Source organism: Triticum urartu, chromosome 6A, assembly GCF_056163025.1.
Source record: "Triticum urartu cultivar PI428250 chromosome 6A, HENAU_Tu73, whole genome shotgun sequence".
Lineage (NCBI taxonomy): Eukaryota > Viridiplantae > Streptophyta > Magnoliopsida > Poales > Poaceae > Triticum > Triticum urartu.
Genome location: NC_141878.1, coordinates 552,276,495 through 552,282,743, shown reverse-complemented (window position 1 = coordinate 552,282,743; position 6,249 = coordinate 552,276,495). Strand labels below are relative to the sequence as shown.

The following is a 6,249-nucleotide window of genomic DNA, read 5'->3' as shown; positions in this document are numbered from 1 at the left end:
TATATCAAATATACCTTTGTTCACTTTGCCATCCTTCTTATGCGCTAAATACTTGGGGCAGTTCCGCTTCCAGTGACTAGTCCCTTTTGTAGTAGAAGCACTTAGTCTCAGGCTTAGGTCCAGACTTTGGATTCTTCACTTGAGCATCAACTTGCTTCCTGTTCTTCTTGAAGTTCCGTTTCTTTCCCTTTGCCCTTTTTCTTGAAACTAGTGGTCTTGTTTAATCATCAACACTTGATGCTTTTCTTGATTTCTACCTTAGTTGATTTCAGCATCACAAAGAGCTTGGGAATCATTTCCGTTATCCCTTGCATATTATAGTTCATCATGAAGTTCTAGTAACTTGGTGATGGTGACTAGAGAAATCTGTAAATCACTATCTTATCTGGAAGATTAACTCCCACTTGATTCAAGTGATTGTAGTACTCAGACATTCTGAGCACATGCTCACTGACTGAGCAATTCTCCTCCATCTTGTAGCTATAGAACTTTTTGGAGACTTCATATCTCTCAACTCGGGTATTTGCTTGAAATATTAACTTCAACTCCTGGAACATCCCATATGATCCATGACATTCAAAACGTCTTTGAAGTCCTGATTCTAAGCCATTAAGCATGGTGCACTAAACTATCAAGTAGTCATCATATTGAGCTAGCCAAACATTCATAACGTCCGCATCTGCTCCTGCAATAGGTCTGTCACCTAGTGGTGCATCAAGGACATAATTCTTCTATGCAGCAATGAGGATAATCCTCAGATCACGGATCCAATCTGCATCATTGCTACTAACATCTTTCAACTTAGTTTTCTCTAGGAACATATCAAAAATAAAACAGGGGAGATAAACGCGAGCTATTGATCTACAACATAGATATGATAATACTACCAGGACTAAGTTCATGATAAATTAAATTTCAATTAATCATATTACTTAAGAACTCCCACTTAGATAGACATCCCTCTAATCATCTAAGTGATCACGTGATCCAAATCAACTAAACCATGTCCGATCATCACGTGAGATGGAGTAGTTTTCAATGGTGAACATCACTATGTTGATCATATCTACTATATGATTCACGCTCGACCTTTCGGTCTCCAGTGTTTCGAGGCCATATTTGCATATGCTAGGCTCGTCAAGTTTAACCTGAGTATTCCGTGTGTGCAAAACTGTCTTGCACCCGTTGTATTTGAACGTAGAGCTTATCAAACCCGATCATCACGCGGTGTCTCAGCACGAAGAACTTTCGCAACGGTGCATACTCAGGGAGAACACTTATACCTTGAAATTTAGTGAGAGATCATCTTATAATGCTACCATCAAACTAAGCAAAATAAGATGCATAAAAGATAAACATCACATGCAATCAATATAAGTGATATGATATGGCCATCATCATCTTGTGCTTGTGATCTCCATCTCCGAAGCACCGTCATGATCACCATCGTCACCGGCGTGACACCTTGACCTCCATCGTAGCATCGTTGTCGTCTCGCCAATTGATGCTTCTACGACTATCGCTACCGCTTAGTAATAAAGTAAAGCATTATAGGGCGATTGCATTGCATACAATAAAGAGACAACCATATAGCTCCTGCCAGTTGCCGATAACTTGGTTACAAAACATGATCATCTCATACAATAAAATATAGAATCATGTCTTGACCATATCACATCACAACATGCCCTGCAAAAACAAGTTACACGTCCTCTACTTTGTTGTTACAAGTTTTGCGTGGCTACTACGGGCTGAGCAAGAACCGTTCTTACCTAGACATCAAAACCACAACGATAGTTCATCAAGTTAGTGCTGTTTTAACCTTCTCAAGGTCCGGGCGTAGCCACACTCGGTTCAACTAAAGTTAGAGAAACCGACACCCGCCAACCACCTGTGTGCAAAGCACGTCGGTAGAACCAGTCTCGCGTAAGCGTACGCGTAATGTCAGTCCAGGCCGCTTCATCCAACAATACCGCCGAACCAAAGTATGACATGCTGGTAAGTAGTATGACTTGTATCGTCCACAACTCACTTGTGTTCTACTCGTGCATATAACATCTACGCCTAAAACCTGGCTCTGATACCACTATTGGGGAACGTAATAATTTCAAAAAAATTCCTATGCACACACAGGATCATGGTGATGCATAGCAACGAGAGGGGAGAGTATGTCTACGTACCCACGTAGACCGAAAGCGCGAAAGCGTTTATCAATGCGGTTGATGTAGTTCTACACCCTCACGATCCGTCCCGATCAAGTACCGAACGTACGACACCTCCGCGTTCAGCACACATTAGGTCAATGACGTCCTCGCCTTCTCGATCCAGCAAGAGGGGCGAAGTAGTAGATGAGTTCCTGGCAGCACGACGGCGTGGTGACGATGTTGGTGAAGAACAATCTCCGCAGGGCTTCGCCTAAGCACTACGAAAAATATGACGGAGGATAAACTAGAGGGGACGGGGTAGCTGGCACACGGCTTGGTGTTTCTTGATGTGTCTTGGGTGCTAGCCATATCCCTCTATTTATATGTTGAGTCTTGGGGTCGAAACTTGGAGTAAAAGCCTCCACAAAGTCAGTTTCACCCGAAAGGCAAGAGTCCTTCTTAGACTCCAGGACAAGACGCCAGGGTTCCCGACGTCTGGACCCAGACGCCAGGGGCCCTGGCGTCTGGCCCCTGGACTCTGCAATACTTCCTTTTGCGCTTTCCAAAAACCTTGTGGGCTTTCCCCTTTTGCCCAAATAAAGTGTTCTCGAACTCAAACATTTCAGGAAACATCCGGAACCCCTTCCGGTGAATTCCGGAACCCTTCCGGAGTCCAAACACTATTATCCCATATATCAATCTTTATCTCCGGACCATTCCGGAGTTCCTCGTCATGTCCGTGATCTTATCCGGAACTCCTAACAACATTCGATTACCAACATACATAACTCATAAATACTATATCGTCAACGAACATTAAGCGTGCGGACCCTACGGGTTTGAGAATTATGTAGGCATGACCGAGACACCTCTCTGGTCAATAACCAATAGCAGACCTGGATGCCCATATTGGCTCCTACATATTCTACGAAGATCTTTATCGGTCGAACCACATAACAACATACGTTGTTCCCTTTGTCATCGGTATGTTACTTACCCGAGATTCGATCGTCGGTATCTCAATACCTAGTTCAATCTCGTTATCGACAAGTCTCTTTACTCGTTCTGTAATACATCATCCCGCAACTAACTCATTAGTTACAATGCTTGCAAGGCTTATAGTGATGTGCATTACTGAGTGGGCCTAGAGATACCTCTCCGACAATCGGAGTGACAAATCCTAATCTCAAAATACGCCAACCAAACAAGTACCTTTGGAGACACCTGTAGAGCACCTTTATAATCACCCAGTTACGTTGTGACGTTTGGTAGCACACATAGTGTTCCTCCGGTAAACGGGAGTTGCATAATCTCATAGTCATAGGAATATGTATAATTCATGAAGAAAGCAATAGCAACATACTAAACAATCAAGTGCTAAGCTAACAGAATGGGTCAAGTCAATCACATCATTCTCCTAATGATGTGATCCCATTAATCAAATGACAACTCATGTCTATGGCTAGGAAACATAACCATCTTTGATTAATGAGCTAGTCAAGTAGAGGCATACTAGTGACACTCTGTTTGTCTATGTATTCACAGATGTATCATGTTTCCGGTTGATGCAATTCTAGCATGAATAATAAACGTTTATCATGATATAAGTAAATAAATAATAACTTTATTATTGCCTCTAGGGAATATTTCCTTCAGTACCTAGACCGTGCAGCCATGGATCACCATCACTTTCTTGCACATGATCGTCCTAGCATTGCCATTCCTTATAACTTAGTCTATAACACTGACCTCGTGATGTTATTCCCTTGCCTGCACCTGCTTTGTTTGATTCTATTGCCAGGGGCGGATACCGGATTATGCCTGCAAACATCCTCGCCTACTGGAACGCTCACGCTGCTGCAGAGGCTGCACAGGCACTTCCACAGTGGGATCAGTGGGTGCCCGCTCCTCAGCAGTGGGATGAGTGGATGCTTGGTCCTCAGGATCCATACTACCCTCCAGGCTAGCTACTGATTGACTACCAACTTAGGCCAAAAGCCTAAGCTTGGGGGAGTACGTGTTTCTCACAGACATTATATTCATGTTCACATATCATTCCATTTGTCGGTGTTCACACTTTTTCATTGTATCATCCATGCTTAGATTTATTTTTCTTGCTTTCTTCTTGTGTGTTTGAAAAACTTTAGAAAATCCAAAAAAATTAGTTTTAGTAATGTACTTTCTATGCATGCTTAGTAGTAGCACTAAAAAGAAAATCCAAAAAGATTTCCTTGTTCTTCTTTTGCTTATTGGTGAAGGAAATATGCCCTAGAGGCAATAATAAAGTTGTTATTTATATTTCCTTATATCATGATAAATGTTTGTTATTCATGCTAGAATTGTATTAACCAGAAACTTACGGTGTGTTTGGTTGGGGAACCAACTATCATGGAATGGAATGGCTCCATTCCAGAGGAACGGGTCCATTCCATTCCTGTGTTTGGTAGGAGCAAAAGAGAGGAACGGGTTGGTTCCGTTCCGGTGTTTGGTTGGAAGCACGGAATGGAAAATGGAATGACATAAATTTCTAAATTTTGGCATCATATCATTTGTATTTTCAAGAAAGACAACATAACAATATGCATTGACAAGTTAACATATAAATGACAACACATAAAACACAGATTTCAACAAGGTGCACATAGTTAAACACATTTGACAGCCATACATTTGTGGTTCACATACGAAGCTCTCCAAAAGCAAGCAAAGTGCAATAGAGCCATACATGTCCAAGTCATACTTGACAGCCACACACGTCTAGTTCATGTATGAAGCTCTCCAAAAGCAACCAAAGTGCACTAGAAGCATACGTTTCAAGTTCACATACTTGACAACCATACAACCATATCGAATTTAGAAGTTCTTCTTGATATACCTACTCACCCAAAGAGACTTGTTGGTTTGGGAAAGTTTCATGAAGGCTCTTGCAGTCTTTGGGTTGTCCACAAGATGCGCATATATAGTAGTGGGCTACAGGCTCTTCATCAAAATCTGGCAATGTGGAGACTACATCCCAAAGGTCATCTGGTATGTCATCATCATCTCCACTAGACCTCACAAGCGCATCAGCCACAAGTTTGAACCCATCTTTGAGAATTAAACTAAGTGGATCTTAAGGAACATGCTTTACCTTAGCCTTCTTTTTTGGTGGTGCTTTGGGGAGAGAAGACTCACCAACATTTGGTGACGTGTTGACCTCACCGTTCTCCTCGCCTTCGAGATCAATGGAAAGAAGATCATTGTCAGATCTGGCATTCAGCCCCTTGGCCCCAATTGTCCCATAAATGGCAGCCGTGGCATGATAGTGCTCAATTGGGGTATTCAGGAAGGGGGCATCAGCTGTGTGGGTCTACAAACATTGTGCAAAATGATTAGCATAATGCAAACATAAAAAGAATCAGATTTGTGGGGTGAGAAGCATACCATACAATGCCCTGCATAGTGCTCCTTGCTGAGCCTAATTGTGCAAGTATCTTCATCCCATAGAGCTCCACTTAAATTCTTCAAATTGACCACCTTTGTCCAAATATTCCTCCACTTCTTGATATGGTTTTTGACTTGTTCTCCGATGACAGAAAGCTTGAATTGCTCGTTCAAAATAGTAGCACATTGTCTATGATGCACATCCCTGATTCCACTTGACGTTCTCTTCCCATCAGCAACAAGACCAGCCAAAAATCCAAGCATGCTTTTTGTCATGGCATTGGTCCAAACAATGATCCCAACTCTCCCGGAGTTCCCACTTGTAGCTCCAACACTCTCCATTTCTGTCCAAACAATAAAAGATACAACCTGTCTAGCCATCAAATAAATTCAAATGTAGTTGCATAAACATCACAAATACATGGTTCAACTTTAGTAAATGATACAATCTGCCTAGCCATCAAATAAATTCAAATGTAGTTGCATAAACATCACAAATACATGGTTCAACTTTAGTAAATGATACAATCTGCCCAGCCATCAAATAAATTCAAATTTGGTTGCATAAACATCACAAATACATGGTTCAAATTTAGTACATGATACAATCTGCCCAACCATCAAATAAATTAAAATGTAGTTGCATAAACATCACAAATACATGGTTCAAATACATGGAGTG

General features: G+C 41.7%; 1 pseudogene; it reads right to left on the bottom strand.

Annotated features, from left to right (window-relative positions):
- Positions 1–4,997: 4,997 nt before the first annotated feature.
- On the bottom strand, positions 4,998–5,861 carry LOC147966254 (uncharacterized; annotated as a pseudogene).
- Positions 5,862–6,249: the final 388 nt, after the last annotated feature.